Below are 18,224 nucleotides of genomic sequence, written 5' to 3'. Positions count from 1 at the left end.
CATAACCAGACCTAATTACCGAAATGCAAAAGATAAACCAATGACCAATCCCCTCACATCTGTTGCTGCATAACACAATATTTTATGTATCACATGATTCTGAAACTCGCATATGTCTGCAACGAATTATCGAGACGCCGTGCAAATATATTCTGCAACAGATGATTATGGATATGCATTGCGACACAGCGCCTCAGCATCACGTAAAAAGCAAAGCTTAAAACCACGTGAGAGCGACTCTCTTAACACTCCGCTTTCAGCTTGTAGATCAACAGTGAGCGGGTAAGTTGCATATGTAAAACAAACATGATTGTGCATGCATCATGTAACAAAATTTTAAGGTGACAAGGAGAAGATCATTCATTCAACTTCAAAGTAGCATGTACCAAAGACTTTCTGGCATGCTTTGCCTGCAATGATTGAAGCATGTGAATATATTTGCTGCACATCCATGAACGAACAGATAACCCCACAGCATCACAAAAATAAGCTTAAAAGTTAAAATCATAAATAAGAGTACAACTCATAAGTGAGATATTTCATAAGAAAATTATAGTAGTAACAAACTAAAGGACCTGTCAGTGGACATGAAGTTGACAACATACTCCATGCCTCACATGCAAGAGATTAAAGGATAAGCCCCACTATAGAGGCTGCCATCTTCCCCCACTTCTTCAACAACTCATCTGCTCTAACGATTCTAGTCCGAAGTTTCCCACACCCATTTGGAAGATTTTTCTAGAGATCAGAGGCTTCTCGATCGATGGAATAGTTTGAAGGAGCACCCATGTCGCCAAGGGAAGAACAATCGTTTGAAATCGATCAGAGAGTCCAAAGCGTCTTCGGGAACTTGGGTAGGCGTCGATTGGGACAATGGGGACAGCAAGCACGATGGTAGCGTCAATGGGGTTCGCTACTTTCGCGGCAGAGGCGAGAAATCGGGATCCCTTGTTCGCTCTCGCACCATAAGCAAATGGGTGTCCTTTCTAGAGGCCCTTGCTTGCCGGTACACGGGTGAAACTACAAAGGAATAAGAGGGTACGTCAAATTTCTCGATTTTAACTCGTTTTCTCTTCTTGTGATGCTGTTTATATGGATTTTTCTTTATGGTTTTGATTCCTTTTGTGAAGTAAATTAGTTCCTTTCATATTGGTTCCCGTCTGTTCCTGGTTTGGCACTACAAAAGCAGTAGATGGTTTGTCAAAATCTGCAAATCGAACTTCCTTTTGCCTTCTTGGTGTTGTTATGGATCTTTTTAATGGTTTTGATTTCTTTTTTTGTGAATAAGACTGATTTTTATGAGAAAATTAGTTGCTTTCATGTTGGTTCTTTTCTGTTTCTTGTTTGGCACTGCAAAAGCAGAAGATGGTCTGTGGATTTGCCATTTGAACTCATTTTTCCTTCCTGGTGCTGTTTCTAAGGATTTTTAAATGGTTTTGATTTATTCCTTTTGAGTAATTTGGTTTTTGTCATGTTGGTTATTTTCTGTAGGCCATTTTAGATTATGTGACTTGGTTTGTTGTCTTTGGAATTACTAGATATTCTTATCATAATCCGGTTGTTATCACATATGGCATCCTCTAACTACTGGTTTATTTTCTTTAAAGATGAGATGTATGTCTATTCATTAAGAAAGAATAGAGTGGCAATTTAACTTTTGGGCAAGGATAAAGCTCAGGAGAAGTTCAGTCGACTTGAAGAATTGCAACATGCTTCACTCGCTTATTTAGGAGTTAGCTCGTCTGGACCACCGCATGTGATTAGTACTGTGATACCAAGTGAATCTTGCTTTATGACTAAATTATAGTATGAAGGAAAGGACCGGGATGAACATGATTCTTCTAACATAACTCATTATTTGTATCTTTACATGGTGTGATTCATGCTTCCACTACTAATACTGCAGAACTGCGTGCTTCTTATTCTTGCAGAATTAGATCCTTTTTTGCCCTTGCATTTCTTTTTGATGGATTCCTTGAGACTTTTTGAGAAATATTTTTCTTCTCCATTGATAGTGTAAGATTTAGAGAGAAAAAAATCAATGGCTGCAGGGCCTCTATTATTTGAAAATGCTGGACTCTCCACAACAAAATAGTCCATGAGGGGTTTCATATTCACTGCAACAATTTAAGCGGGAAGTATGGCTTGCTGTTTGGAGGTTCTTCAGAGAAGAAAGTAGGATCCTCCTGTTCTGGAGTTGGTGAAGAAGTGGGGCCAGTTCAACATTATTCTAGATCCCTGTCCACAGTTGGGTGTCAAGGAATTTCATATTTGGTTAGCATCCATCCAACTGTGCAGTCGTCGTTGCTTGTCTTTCACCATCAGGAAGGCTTCTTGTGATTTTGTTGCTGCAGGGTCTTCATGCTCAGCTTCGGATTTTCTATTTCTTGAGACATCTTATTTGGAGCATCTCTTGGAGTCATTTTATTCAGGGGCGAGATCCATTTCCATTTCATCTAATAATGGATAATGGATATCTTGGCTTAAAGCAGTTCACGAAGGATGTAAGCCTCTTGCAGAGCAGTTTCCTCATCTTAACAATCACTTGGGTGTGTTGTGTAATCTTAACCCTCAGGTCTGTAAGTTATTATTATCCTATGCTTCTAGGATTGGGCAACACCATGTTTGGCATGTTCAGCCTTTTTTCTGGGCCGATTAAGGCTTGTATCTATACCTTGTAAATTCCCCTAGCACTTTTGTATTTGTTTCACCTCAGTAAAGGTGGGGGCTGTAATCTCCCCAATGTTCTTATCGAAAAAAATTCATGAAGCATTGCTTTGGCTATCCAGAACCTGCATGTAGCGCTATGTTTCTGTTATCATCCATAGACTGTGAACACATAAAAATGAGTATAAATAGGAGCTTTAACTGTCTTCTCCTGCTCTGTTGTTGATATCTAGTAAACACGTGTTATCTTAGCATGAGTTTGAATATCAGATCTGAGATCTGATGACAGATCTCACTATGGGGCTCACACATGATTGTAGTTACAGTGGACCTCCGCTCTGCTCCTCCCAAACTGGATTTGAAATCCTCAGATCTCACACCCTTGTTCAGACTTGAGATATAGGGCAATTAAACACACCCTCAAGGTTGAAAACATGCATTACTTATTTCGGTAAAGGATGTGAAGATCAAGAGACAAAACCATTTGCAAATTATTGGAAGTAATGAGAGGTTAATGACCCATACTGAGGTAGTCATATATTGACTATTTGGCTGCAGGTTTAATGGAATTGCAAAAATAAAAATAAAAATGTATAGGCACAAGATTGTTGGACAAATTTTAACTGAACATATAAAGATACAGTTGCAGTAATCTGCTGATCAAATGTATTTCATTCTTAATAAATGTTTAGATTTGGCCATATTAACCAAATCCTTATTTTTTTCTGCATAGAAAGACAAGAACTCAGAAATCATACCCTTCTTGAGGATGGAGACACCTTTCCATCTCTCTTTCACGTTTCATTAAAATTATACATGGTATGAGCAGAAAATATTTCAAAATGGAAAACATAACCTGAGCTCGTGGATGTCTGTGTTCATTCATTTTTTTTCCTAAAACTGAACATGAGAACTGGGAGTCTCATATTGAAAAGTGGCAGAGCCTTATTATTCACTATAAAAGGCTTCCTGATTGGTAGGTTCCTTAAGTTAAATCTCCTTGTCATTCATATACTTCAAATGTAAAAAGTTTCATCTTTCTTACAGGTATCCTGTCACCCTCTTCAAAGAGCTCTATTATATTAATGCAGGAGGAACAATTTGGACAGGTATTTATTATGTTCTTATATACTTTTGGTCATGGAATTTGTTTTTAATGTGGCACAGTTCAGTGAATCTAAATGTAGAAATTTCTGCAGATGGCAATCCTCCTGTTCGGAACCATGTTTCTGTCGTAGATGAAAAGTTTTCCCTTGATAAAACCAATTTTAAAAACTTGGTAAGCAGCAATCATGATACTGCACTTGATATCCTTGATAGAATGGCTGTCATCCTTGAACAGATGCTTAATCCACACATATCAAACTCAGCATTTGGACCTGCACTGCTTCAAAATGGAGAAGAAAATGTTAGGCAGTTCCTATATCTTGAAGGGATTGAGTATCTTATGTGGAACACTTATGACGTCCATTTTTATGCATCATTTGCTTTAGTCAGGACATTTCCAAAGCTTGAACTAGGCATCCAGAGAGACTTTGGCACCAGTAATGATAAATGATCCTGAAAAAGTGCAAATGCTATCTGATGCTCAGTGGGTTGCAAGAAAGGTTCTTGGTGCTGTTCATCATGATCTTGGACTGCATGATCCCTGGTTTGAAGTAAACAGTTACAATATCCACAACACGGACAAATGGAAAGACTTGAAGCCAAAATTTGTACTCCAAGTATACAAAGATGTTGCAACTGGTGGCAAGTCATTTTGTCGTGCTGTTTGGCCATCAGTTTACATGGACATGGTTTGCATGGAGCAGTTTGACAAGGATATGGATGGGATGATTGAGAATGAAGGTTTTCCTGATCAGACTTATGATGTATATGTTAGTTTTTGATCCACTCGTGAGAGCTGAGAGACAGGGAAAGAGAGAGGGAGAGAGAGAGAGAGCAGAAAATAAAAGCCGATAACCCCAATGCTTAGGGTCGGCTGCTGTATGATTTCATTTATAATAACATACAAAATATAATACTAGGGTACAAAAGTACCCTTATTACAAGAAGGTAAATTACACAGTGCCATTAATGACACGTTAATGATCACGGGTCTGGATCTCCAGACCCGTGACCCGTAACTGGAGAATACACTTCTTTTCACCCTCCCTCAAGTTGTGCATGATCTTGGACCATGAACAATTGCCTTTTAACATCCAAAATCTGTCTTTCGTCAATCCTTTTGTAAATATATCCGCCACCTGATCTGTGGTTCGTACAAATTCAGGCTCAATCTCTTTCTCTTCTACCTTTTGTCTCACAAAATGCTGATCTATTTCAATATGTTTGGCACGACTGTGGTGGATTGGATTAAAAGACATACTAATGGCACTCTGGTTGTCACACAAAAGAAGTGATCGAGAGATCGATTCCCCTACTTCTGTCAGTAAATGTCTAATCCAAGTAGCTTCAGCAGTGGCGACTGCCATTGACCTATATTCAGCCTCTGTACTGGATCTGGCAACAACCTTTTTGTTTCTTACTACTCCAAGAAACTAGATTCATCCCAACAAACACACAATAGTCGGATACCGATTTGCGTTCATTTGGATCTCCTGCCCAGTCCGTATCAGAATAAACAGTGATCTCATGTGCATTTTGCCCATTTGTCTTTCGCTGATATATGAGGCCATCCCCAACAGTTCCCTTTAGGTATCGAAGTATCCGTTTAACTGTTTCCATATGCCCTTCACATGGTGCATGCATAAATTGAGAAACTTGATTCACCGAGTAGACTATATCTGGACGAGTAAAGGTGAGATATTGTAACATACCTACTATGCTACGATACTGTGTGGGATTATCAAATGGATCCCCATCTTGAGACCGAAGCCTTTGATGAAGGACACTAGGAGTTCCCAAGGGCTTGCAGTCTTTCATACCCGCTTTATTTCGAACATCAATGGTATACTTATGTTGGGTGAGATTCATCTCTTCAGAAGTACTGTCAACTTCAACTCCAAGAAAGTATCGTAGCTTGCCAAGGTCCTTCATTTTGAACCTTTGATTCAAGAGATGTTTCACTTCTTTAATGTGCTCATTGGAATTGCCAGTGATGATGATATCATCTACATATATCAATAACAGAGTAATTGTGTCTTGGTTCTTAAAGATAAATAAGGAATGGTCAAGAAGAGATTTCTTAAAACCATATTTTTGAATTTCAACAGAGAAACTGTCGAACCAAGATCGAGATGCCTGCTTTAATCCATATATCGCCCTTTTTAGTCTGCATACATATTTTGTAGGATCGCCTTCTGCGTAGCCAGTGGGTTGTTCCATGTATACTTCTCTCAAATTTCCATGAAGAAAGGCATTTTTCACATCAAGTTGGCTAATAGTCCATTGATGTTCAATAACTAAAGAAAGTATAATCCTGATTGTTCCCATCTTCACCACTGGACTAAAAGTTTCATCATAGTCCTGTCCTTGCTCCTGTGTAAAACCTTTGGCTACAAGTCTCGCCTTGTAGCGCTCTATAGACCCATCTGGTTTATACTTTATTTTGTACACCCATTTCGAACCAACAACATTTCTGTCAAGTAGTCTTGATACGACATCCCACGTACCACATTCATGTAGAGCTTCCATCTGCTCATTCATTGCTTCAATCCATCTTCTGGAATTTGATGCTTCAGAGAACGTTGTGGGTTCATCTTCTTTATTCAAGGCTGTTAGAAAGAGTTGAAAATCTAATGAGAAATTTTCATAACTGACCCATCTTTCAATTGGATGACGAGTACGTGTCGATCTTCTATTATCAGCGATGTTGGGTGTAGAGGATCTGTTCGTTTCTGAATTAACTATGGTGGGCGGCTCTCTTTCTCGTCGAGCGTAGACAAGACCTTTATACCTTTGTGGATTCGAAGTTGGGTCTGTATTTTCATAAGCAACCACTTCATCAGCAGACATAGATTCGTTATTCTTTTGAGTACAGTTCGAGCAAACCTCACTAGTTCCGGAGAGAAATTCATAATTCAACCAAGGATGATAAGCCTCAACTTCAGGTTGTGATTCTGAAGAACTAGTACATCGACAATCAAAATTCAATTCATCGAAGATGACATTTCTTGATATTTTGATGCGCTTGCTCACCGGATCATAGCACCTGTACCATTTATAGTCATCGGCATAACCTACAAACCTGCACTTCAGGGCCTTGTCCTGAAACTTATGTCTCATTGAACTATCAACATGAACATAACATAAACAACCAAACACATGCAAATCATGATAGTTGGGATGTACACCAAAAAGACACAAGTAAGGAGACTTGTTTTCCAAAATAGTCATGGGTAAACGGTTTATCACATGAACTGCAGAATGAAAAGCCTCTGTCCATAAAGTGATCGGGAGACCGCTGTCATGCATCATGCTCATCGCACTCTCAACAATATGGCGATGCTTTCTTTCAGCAATCTCATTCTGCTGAGGTGTGTGTGGGCAAGACACCTTTTTCCTTATCCCGTTACTTTGGAGAAAGTTAGTAAAGTCAATGGATGAAAATTCACCTCCTCCGTCACATTGGAAACTAAGGATGTTTTCAGAAAATTGGTTTTTGACAAAGGAATGGAAGTTTCAGAACAACTTGAAGGTCTCAGATTTGTGTTTCATGAAAAATATCCAAGAATAACGAGAATAAATGTCAACAAACAAAAGGTAATATCTAGTTCCAGATATGGAAGCAACTGAAGCAGGCCCCCAAACATCAGAACAAATAGTCTCAAAAGGTCTTGAAGCTCTTTTATTGATAGAATGAAATGGTAAGACATGACTCTTACATAAGAGACAACTAGGACATTTGTTGTTATCGACATTTATTCTTAAACTTGACTTGGGAATGAGGTTATTTGAAACAAGCTTTTCAATGAAACTACTACTGCAATGACCTAGACGACCATGCCAAAGATTTGGCTTATTGATTTCAGAGACACTGAAGACACAAGTGGAATTTTCAGAAGGCAACGATGATTGAAGCTTCAAGTTTGGATCTGCAGAGCGAATATGTGCTGAAGGATCTTCTTGAAAGGCATACATATTGCCTTGCCGTTTTCCTCTAGCGAACGTCTCCTTCGTGCAGAGATCCTTGACAAGAACAGAAGAGGGAGTAAATTCAACTGAGGCTTTGATATCATCAACAAATTTAGAAACTGAAACAATGTTTTTCTTGATTTCAGGAACATAAAGAACCTTTGAAAGATTGATAGAAGATTCGGACAGCGGTATAATGGAGTTTCCAATATGAGAGGCAGAGTGGTGTGATCCATCTCCAGTAACTATACTGCTTTTACCAATGTAAGGAACAAGTTTTAGGAGCTTACCTGCATCACCAGTAACATGAGTCGCCGCGCCAGAGTCCACATACCAAGTACCTTGCTCATTTTGTTTCAGATTCAATTCTGCTAAAGCTGACAACAATAATTCATTTACTTCTCCATTGGTCCTTGTACTGTCTGTGCTTCTTTTTGCTTCAGTTTGGGTTGATTTTCCTTTATTTAAAGGATTGAACCAACAGTTAGCTTTGATATGTCCCCTTTTATTACACAGAAAGCATGTAAGGATTGACCTCTGTCTTTGTGAGTTGATATATGTGTTGGGTATGGGTAATAATCCACGACCTCCTTGACCATTTCTCCCTTGTCCTCCTTTTCCCTTGATATCATAGCTTCCTCGTCCTCATGCATAAGTAACCCCTGTAGCAAGAACTTCTTGTGCCCCAGTATGCATAGATGATTCTTCAGAAAACCCCTTTAGGTTCATCTCATATTGTAACAATTTTGCACACAAATCTTCAAAGTTGGGGAGCTCAGGTAAACATAACAATGAAGTAACAATCATATGATAGTCGTGTCCCAATCCACTGAGAGTTTGCTGTACCAAATCTTTATCAGTAACTATACTTCCAACAACTGCAAGTTGATCTGTGATAACCTTCATTTTGTTCAAGTATTCTATGATGGTCATGGAATCCTTTCTTAACATTTGAAATTCTCTTTTAAGAAACATAATCCTGGCCTGAGAAACCTGTGAGTATGTCTGAACAAGTCTGTTCCAAAGTTGCATGGCAGTACAGTCATCTGGAATTGCTACAAGTACTTATTGTGACAGTGTAAATGTGATATAAGCAACAAGCGCTTGGTCTCTTTTCATCCAAGCCACAAATTCAGGATTTCTAACATATACTGTAATAGGTTCCCCTTTATTGTCCCTTTCTTCTTGTGATATGAATTCAGGAGGAACTGAAATAGATCTATCCAGATGTCTAGAAAGATCCTAACTCCTAATAAAAGGTATGATTTGTCTCTTCCAAGTCAAGAAGTTACCATTGTTTAATTTTTCAGACACGAGTTGACTGAGGAAACTTGAAGAAAGAACTGACTGACTAGGAAGTGAATCCATGGTTTACAGTATTAAGAATGTGTTTATCACAGTCTGTCTACAGTTTCTGTAACCTTTTTTTTTTTAGCAGAAACTAATTCAGATCAATGGCCGACGACAGTGGCTGAATTTGAAGCAGAAATTAAATATTTGTCAGATTTCTGATTTTCAAAAGTGATTGAATATTGAATATGAAAATCGTGAATATGAATTCACGACTGTGAAATGAAAGGCAGTGTAGTTGTATCAAAACAAAACCCGATTGCGTGATTAGGTCACACTGTGATCAAAGGCAACTAGAAAAATATATGAAGGACAGAATGAAGAGATATTAAAATATATGTAAGAGATATTCAACTGGGTAACTCAGACAAGAAGGAGAAGAAATGATCAGATCTGATTAACGTCAGATCTGATCATTATCAGGAGATGGAAACAAATGCGAGATGAAAAAAAAAAGGTGCAGACGAGATTGGGGAAAGCAAAGGTATTTTTCTGAATATCGTCAGATCTGAATAATGTCAGATCTGATCGAACTTGGGTAAACAGAAAAGAGGGGCAAACGAGATTGGGGAAAACAAAAGTATTTTCTTGACTTAGGAGAAAGAAAAAATATTGAGGAGAAAGGGATCTTTGAGACGTACCTTTTTGGATCGATTCCAGCTTCACCTGTAACGTGGCTCTGATACCATGTTAGTTTTTGATCCACTCGTGAGAGCTGAGAGACAGGGAAAGAGAAAGGGAGAGAGAGAGCTGAAAATAAAAGCCGATAACCCCAATGCTTAGGGTCGGCTGCTGTATGATTTCATTTATAATAACATACAAAATATAATACTAGGGTACAAAAGTACCCTTATTACAAGAAGGTAAATTACACAGTGCCATTAATGACACATTAATGATCACGGGTCTGGATCTCCAGACCTGTGACCCGTAACTGGAGAATACACTTCTTTTCAGTATATTCTGTAACATGTGTAAGCGCTTACACAGGGGGTCTTTGGGTGGCAGCACTGCAGGCTGCTGCTGCAATGACACATGAAGTTGGTGATGAGATCTCTGAAGAGAATTTTCGAAATAAATTTGAGAAAGCTAAAAATGTTTATGAAAAGACATTGTGGAGTGGTTCCTATTTCAATTACGACAGCAGTGGCGGTGTTTCAAGCTCATCTAGTCTGGCAGATCAGTTAGCTGGACACTGGTATGGACTATGGAGGATGGCTTTAGTTCTCAGTCTCATGTATATAATAATTTCATGTCTTGCTGTTTTTCATGTCCATATGGTTTTCTAAATATCTAGAATCAATAACTGTTTTGATTTTTGCATATTATGGATCATGTGTATTTATACTTTCAATGCTATCTCACATGGATATGGCTGCAGATATGGGGATGTGGCCATTTTTATGAAGATTTCAACATGACTAGCATATAAGAGGATAAATGGAGTACCCGTATGACATAGTTTAGAATATAGTCACCAATATCATCGATATTTTGAAAATATTGCGCTATTATCAGTATTTTTAGGTAAGCTGATAATAACGGCAAAAAGTCACAATATGTTCAAAATATTTCCAAAAAAATATATTGTGATATATTCACGAGATTTTCGTATATTTCTTATTTTTATAATTTTAAGCCTATGTTTTCTTTTTTCTTTTTTGTATTTTAAGATCTTTTCTACTTATTTCTTTTTATTTTAGCAAGAAAAATGAATACAAAATCTTTGTTTCTTATTTCTTTTATTATTTATTATATTTTTAAAATTTTCAAAATTTCAAGATTTTCCCGAGAAAAAACAACTCTGAAAAAACTCCGAGAAAAACCCTCAGTGAAAAATTGTCATGACCAATACTGGTGACTATGGTTTAGAAGAATCGAATTCTTTTTTGTCATTTATTTTGTGTTTGAAGGAAGACAGCTGGAGTTTTTTGTTGGTGTCCTTAGTATTTACATATAATTCAAGGAGTGGGAACTATAAATGACATATTATCATATCCATGCTCAGCACATAGTTCAGTTGTCTATATCAGGTCAGAACCAGGACACAGTATTTCTTATATAGGCGAGAATTGGATGGCCAGGGTTGAAATCTCTACTACTTAAATGTACCTCAACTTATTTTAATGTTTCTTCATGGCTGGCAACTCTATTTCAATAGACTATCTTTTCTTTGCATTTTACTTAGATGCCTAGTTTAATAGATAAAGAACTTTCTTGGTAAAGGGTGATCTTGTGGTTAAAATTCTGTAGATTCCTGCATGACAAATCCACATTCTGAATTTCTACTTGATGACAAGTTTGCAGCATTGTCAAAACTAGAATACAAACATGTAGTGTGATGACTATTAATCTGTTCAGTGTTCATAGGTATGCAAGGGTGTGTGGTCTTGCACCAGTTGTGGAAAAAAGCAAAGCACAGATGGCACTTGAGATGATTTATAACTTCAATGTGTTACGATTCAAAGATGGAAAGTGAGGGGCCATTCATGGTATGCTACCGGATGGAAAAATCGATACAACTGCAATGCAGTCAAGAGAGGTGTGGCCAGGAGTGACATGCTGTAGCTGCTAGCATGATTCAGGAAGGCATGGAAGAGCAAACATTTAGAACTGCACAAGGAGTCTATGAAGCTGTTTGGTCTCAAAAGGGACTAGGTAATCCCATCACTGGCTGCTTGTGAAGGTGCCATCCCTTCTCTTTGTACATGTCATTTTATATATATATATATATATATATATATATATATATATATATATATATATATATATATATATTCCTTGGGTGAATTTAACAAGACTAGAAATCATAGTTGTAAGTTGCATCTTCTCAATCAGACCTTATAGATGTATTCAACATAGTTTATTTGATAGGAATCATGCTTCGGATCATGTTTTTTGGACATAAAAATAAGATTTTTTAAGTCATGATACATTGTAAGCCATTGATTTTTAAAGGTCTTAAAAAACCTATATGTATGCTATAATCACATGATCCAAAACTTGTTTTCTACGAAATAATGCTTGTAGATCATATCTATAGGGTCTGATCAACTAAAAAAGTTCAAGAAATTTGAAAATATAAAGCTTCTATTAGGTGGGAGTAGGTGCTCCAGGAGCACCGTATCATTACTAATTTAACAATGAATGTTTTTTCTCATAAAAATTTGGAAAAATATCTTGGGGATTCTTAAAAATAAATAAAAAAAATCCATACCAATGTGGTCCCATATTCTAGGGTGCTAGGGAGGGGCATACCATGCTTCTCAAAAGTACTAATTTAAAATATTATAATAGTTGGTGGGCCTGTGCACATATGCGTACTTAAATTTGGCTAAATCTCAAAATCAAGAATATGAAAACTGCATGGATTAACGACCTTGCTGCAGCACTGTAGCTATTGCTCCCTTGGCCGCTTGTGTATCAGAGCAAGACTAAAGTTGAGATGCAAACCTTTTTAGTTTAAAAGTTAAAGCCTGCACAAAATCTGGCTACCATAAAGGACTTGCATAGTGCTAAATCCTTGATTCAAAGCCAAGAGCCTTCATTACATCAGTTATGGTACGGAAACTGAACCCAAAAAAAAGAAAAAGGAAAAAAAATCACATTCTTGGTGATGAAATAACATAATATCTTCCTTTAGATTGATGAAGATTTGAAAGTCCCTTGGTAAGCAAATGTGGTTTAGAGTAAACCTGATCAACGGCATCATCAGTAATTATGAAAGAGAAACTATAACGACAATAATGATGGTAAAAGCGCAAAAACAAGTCTGTATTGCTAGCATAGTTGCTAATGTGATACTGTCATTTTACTTAGCAATAGTTTAGTGCATTATTGTTATACCATTGATAAAACAGGTTCAAGAAGCTTGTGTGTGTGTGTGTGTGTGTGTGTGTGTGTGTGTGTGTGTGTGTGTGCATTGTTGGATTTGCCACTTAATTTCCCAGTAAAGTACTGCAGCTGCTTGTGATAGCAATGTTCAATTTCAATGCCTGTGCACTTTGCCTTTCAAACTTCCGAAGCTTGGACGAGTGGAGATGAGTACAGGTCTATCTGTTACATGAGGCCCCTTGCTATCTGGGAAATGCATTGGGCTCTCTCACCCCCTGAACGCATCAAACAAGTGTTGGGGACAAGAATAGAAGCAGATGTTCCAATCAAACACCACACGGGGTATGCAGCCGATGCCGACTTGCTGAAGTTGCCTGAAGAGGACAAGACCAAGAGCTTCATCCAGGCGCTTTATGATTATACTTGCAGAAGAATGTGGCCTTGATTATCCAGCTTGGTCCAATGCGATTCTTATGTTTTAAAGCACCCCTCATCAAAGAGGCTCATCGATATCACTATTGGATGTTTCATTGCTCTGGTGAAAACTAGCCTGCACATTGCAGGAGGCTTATTTTTATCTGTATAGTGATTGATGATGTTTGCTCTCTCTCTCTCTCTCTGCATCGTGTTGCTCATACCAACCTGAATTTGTCAAGTGTCTTTTGCTGCAATCGTCAAAACACTGAAAGGAGGAGCTGCCCCTTGTTCATGGGCGCTTGTGTATAAGCGCATACAAGCTTGGCTACGGTGGGATTAGGGATTTTGAACCCTGACGTTTGTTTCATGCCCTTTCCTATGAAAGAGGCCCTCGAAAGAGGGTCCCCTACCTTAAGCGGGTGTGAAACAAAATTAGCAAACATATGGGGCCCACATAATAAATGCAAAAAATCCTTTTCCTATGAAAACCTTCTCCCATGGGAAAGCATTTTCCTGCCTAAGTGGCTTCTGGTGTGCAGGGGCGTAAACAAACGCTCTTATATTTCACCCATGGAAATGGGGGTGAAACAGAGCTTTTCACCCAAAATGCTAGAAGGATAGGTTTCCCACTCTTGGTAAAATGAATGCCCACTCACATGGTTGGACCCCATGTTTTCATAGGAAACAGAGTGTGTTTCATACATACCCAGATATGTAAGCACTTTCCCATGTGGAGGCCTTTCGTTTTTTTTGGGTAGGCCAAGGGAAAATCCCCCCATCACCGACTGCACATTGGCCGGCCTCCGGTTGGTAAACCCTCAAGTCCCCCCTGCCCACCGGGGAGTACACCCAACTTCGACCTTGCGGCAAAGGATGCTCCCTGTGGGTTTCAAACTCATGACATCTAGTCAACTTGGTGACATTCACAAGTCACCCTTACCAGACGAGTGGAGCCGTTGTGACCATAGGGGGGCCTTTTGTGTGAGTGCGGTCTTGCATCACTGAAACCAGAACGTCCTAAGGGGGTGTTTGCATGGTAGGACAAATGCCACGTGGGCAGAGCAGTGTGTATCAAACACGGGACATCTGCACATGTATCTATCGGTCTCGCATGGGTGTGACCTGTGTATCAAACCTAAGACACCTTAGGAGTTAGGCCCAGTTAGTTTTAGAAAGTGTGTTAAGAGACAGACTGCATTTTCCTATGGAAAGCATGTTTTTGGAGGAAAACTAGTGGCCCCATCTTGGGCATGTTTGTATTCGATAGAAAAAAGGGTGGATTCGGAAAACCAGTTGTATGAAAATTTTCCTTGCTTCTCAGGGAACTCGATTGCCATTCCTCCCAATTCTCAGAATTCAAACATAGCATTTGATTTCAGACACCCAATTCCTTGTTGGTATCTAGGGAGGGATTAAGTGCCCGGGTATGTAACGCAGCCAATCACATGACAACAATCAATGTGGCCCACAACAATAGACTGCAGACCCAATATTGAATGTTGTCATGTGATCGGCTGCATCACATACCTGGGCACTTAAGCGCTCCCTGTATCCCCTCTCTCCAGTGGTGGGGCCACATTAGAGCCAAGGTGGGCACCCTGACTCAAAATTCTTGAGAGAGGCTCGGGTCAAGGTAGGCACCGAATGAGCCCAACCCACTAGGGGTCACGAAGTGCCCTCTCTCTCTCTCTCTCTCTCATGGAGGTAAGGTAATGAGGAGGGCGGGAGAGGTAGAGGATGCCGCCTTCTTCATCGTCGAGAAGACAAACACCTAAAACTATGATTCTTAGAGATTCCTAATGGCGATCTAATAAAAAAGATGGCAGGATAATCCTCACTCTCTCTATCCTTCCTCTTTCCCCTCTCCTCTCCCACCACTCGCCCATCTCTCGCCTCCGCCTGCCATCTTGCTGGACGACCTCCTGTTGGCTGCTGAACGGCCTCCCGTTCCCCTCCCTCTGCTAGTTTGAACAACCTTCCATTTTTCTTCCTCCACCTCCCGCCGCCTCACCGGACAACCTCCTGCCTCCCCTGCCTCACCGGACAACCTCTTGTTGCTCCTCTGCCCTACGTACCGAACAGCCTCCTGCCCCAACACCGGATGACCTCCTGCCGTCTATCTCTCTCTCTCTCGCCTTCCCTCTCCCTCCCGCGATGGTCTTTGGTGAGTTCATGTTTGGGGTATGAGGTGGGAGGCAAACTTACGATTTGGGGACGTCTTCAGCACAAGTATTACGCCAGCTACTCCGCCGGCTTCTACTGCTCCGGTAACGGTGACTCTCTCTCTCTCTCCTCTCTCTCTCGCCTTTCCTCTCCTTCCCGAGATTGAGACAATGAGCAACACCGCGATGTCCCCTGGATCCCAACCATGTCAACCACCACCATGCCTTCGAAGGTGCCTCCTCTGAGACGTCAAGCACCGCCGCCACACCGTCAGAGCACTACCACCACACTGTCAGATCTCTCTCTGTCTTTGGCCGTAACCCATGCCTCCCTCATCCCTCTTCATCTGGGCTTGTGCCACCAACCCCCTGCTTGTCAACCAGTTTGCTCTATCTTCTATCCAAGAGGCTTTGAGCGATTGGGGGCTAGTTTTCGCTCTACGTCGTCAGGGTGCCTCTCTTGCCCTCCCTTTCCACCTATCTTTTCGTGTGTTCTTCTCCCTGTCGAAGGTCTTCACCTCCTGTCTCGTCGCCGGATCGCTGCTACCTCGTGACGTTGGGCAATTTCTGCGGATCATCAGGGTGGAATCCCTTCATGCTTACTCTATTGGTGCCACGCTACGAGCTTTTTTTTTCTTCCGTAGGCCTCCCAGTTCGGTCGCCGATCGGAGCTAGCAAGAGGTAAAAGCAACCTGACAGCGATCTTTGTAAAACCCACGATATTTTTAAGATAATATTATACGATGTGCTTCAGTGAATAAAAATTTCTTGTATGATGTTGAGAAATTTTCATAATAATACATGTATGAATATATGAGGTCCGAACGTTCCTGTGGGGGTAAAGTTACTCAACTAAGGTAGTGGTTTAAACCGGAAGGTACCATTACTGAAAGCATGATATGTCCTGTTGCAGATTATCTCATCTTGCATCTTGGTTTCCTCCCGTTTCATTCTTTGAATTTGTGGGGGAATGTTAGGTGCAAGAAGGAAGGGGAGAGAAAATTTCAAGAAGAAACGTGGGGTGTTTTTCTTTTTTGAAAAAAGTTTGGTTTTGATGGTATGGAATAGTCCCATATTGATGGTATTTGAGTTTGTTGTGGGCTTTATAACTCATATGTAAACTCTTACACTTGTTCCTAAGAACAAAGGGTTGGGATGACTACCACATACACGTGCGCGCACCCGTCCGCTGTGCCATGCTATGTCGAGCCGAGCCGAGCCGAGCTCGGGTACTTTAGGGCCATATCCAATCAAGACCAATGTATCTTTTTGCCTCGATTTTCTGTTTTTCCTTGGATTATATAAAGGAAAAGAGTCATGCCTTTTGGAACTGGTGACCCTTGGCAGAGTCACACCCGTTCAGAACTGGTGACCCTTGGTAGAGTCACACTTGTTCAAATCTGATAACTCTTTGCAAGGGTCATGTCTATTCAAAATGGGCAACTCTTCAAAAGTCATGTCCTTTCGAACAGATCTCTTCCATGTCTATATAAACATGGTTAAAGAGGTTCTAATGGGACAAATGTATACTCTATCATCTCTCTCTTGCTTTGCTAAAGCTGTGAGGTCTGCAGTTGTAGTTCCTGAGGTTGTTTTTGAAGGGCGATCTACCATCGGCGTGCACCGATCCAGATCGCCGAGGCTATTGTATCATGAGTGAAGGACGCCGGACCATGTTTGCACTGTATGTGGGGGCGAATCTTCTCTAAAGGAAGTACTTTCGTACGCCTTAACCTTTTACACAATATCAACATGCTTTCGTTGTTTTTATTGTATTTTATGCATCTGTTTGTTCATATGCTGTTGTCTGAATTTTGGTTTTATGCGAAAATCGTCATGCTTGCTCCCTGTTCTTGATTCAATCGTCTGTCAATCATGATTTCTATACTGTTGTATTTCCTGCTTTATGTCATGATGTTGATTGTGAAACTGCGTGATCCGAAATATGATCCAACACTTTGGCCTTCTAGGGATTAGTCTTGCTTCTAATCTTATCCTCCACTAACGGCCAAAGATTGGCCTTGAGAGGCAATGCTTTAAAACCTACTGTCCATGGTGATCTACAACGTCACTATGCATGCCCAAAACCCTGGGTTTGCATTATCGAATATAGCTTTTGCACTTACAATGGTATTAGAGCGCAACCAATCCATCCTTGTCGATGATCATGAGCACCTAGTCAGAATCTTGTTCATCATCAAAAAACGTAAATCCAAAATAAATAAATAAAAATAAAAATTAGGTCTTACTTATTTTTCTGTTTTGGCAATCGGTGAACGATTGATTCCCATGCTCCAAACACGGGTTTAGAACATGGATTTGTACCCAAATGAAGTTTGGGATTGATAGAATCAACCTGTTAGTGACCTTCCGCAGAGAAAAAAGTTGCAAACAATGGGTGGTCATAGATAAAATGACAAATCTTACCAATGTGATGCGCCCCACGAATGAGGAGAATTTTATTTTCTAAGATTGAAGTTTGGAATTGATGTTACTTTCAATGCTCGACCAATGTTTCACCTGGGTGATGCCCAAATCTAGTGGTATGCCTAAGTATCGTATAGGCAACTCTTCCCTTTGGCACTTGAAAATAGTTGATGCTATATCTTGCAGCCCTTTTCCATTTTCATTAAATACTAGTACTTGGCTTTTTAGCTCCATTTATTTGTAAGCTTGAAGGTAGAAGTTTGGGGCACCCAAAAGCTTGATCCCCTTGTA

The 18,224-nt window shown here is 40.0% G+C and overlaps 1 pseudogene across 1 annotated transcript; it reads left to right on the top strand.

Annotated features, from left to right (window-relative positions):
• The first annotated feature begins 3,823 nt into the window (after positions 1-3,823).
• On the top strand, positions 3,824-4,556 carry LOC149836230 (uncharacterized; annotated as a pseudogene). The gene has a single exon (XR_016432456.1). The product of XR_016432456.1 is annotated as an uncharacterized LOC149836230 (transcript).
• The last annotated feature ends 13,668 nt before the right edge of the window (positions 4,557-18,224 follow it).

Source organism: Nuphar pumila, chromosome 6 (genome assembly GCF_984573655.1).
Source record: "Nuphar pumila chromosome 6, dmNupPumi1.hap1.1, whole genome shotgun sequence".
NCBI lineage: Eukaryota > Viridiplantae > Streptophyta > Magnoliopsida > Nymphaeales > Nymphaeaceae > Nuphar > Nuphar pumila.
Note: the sequence above shows the minus strand (reverse complement) of the source record. Positions and strands in the feature narration are given on the sequence as shown.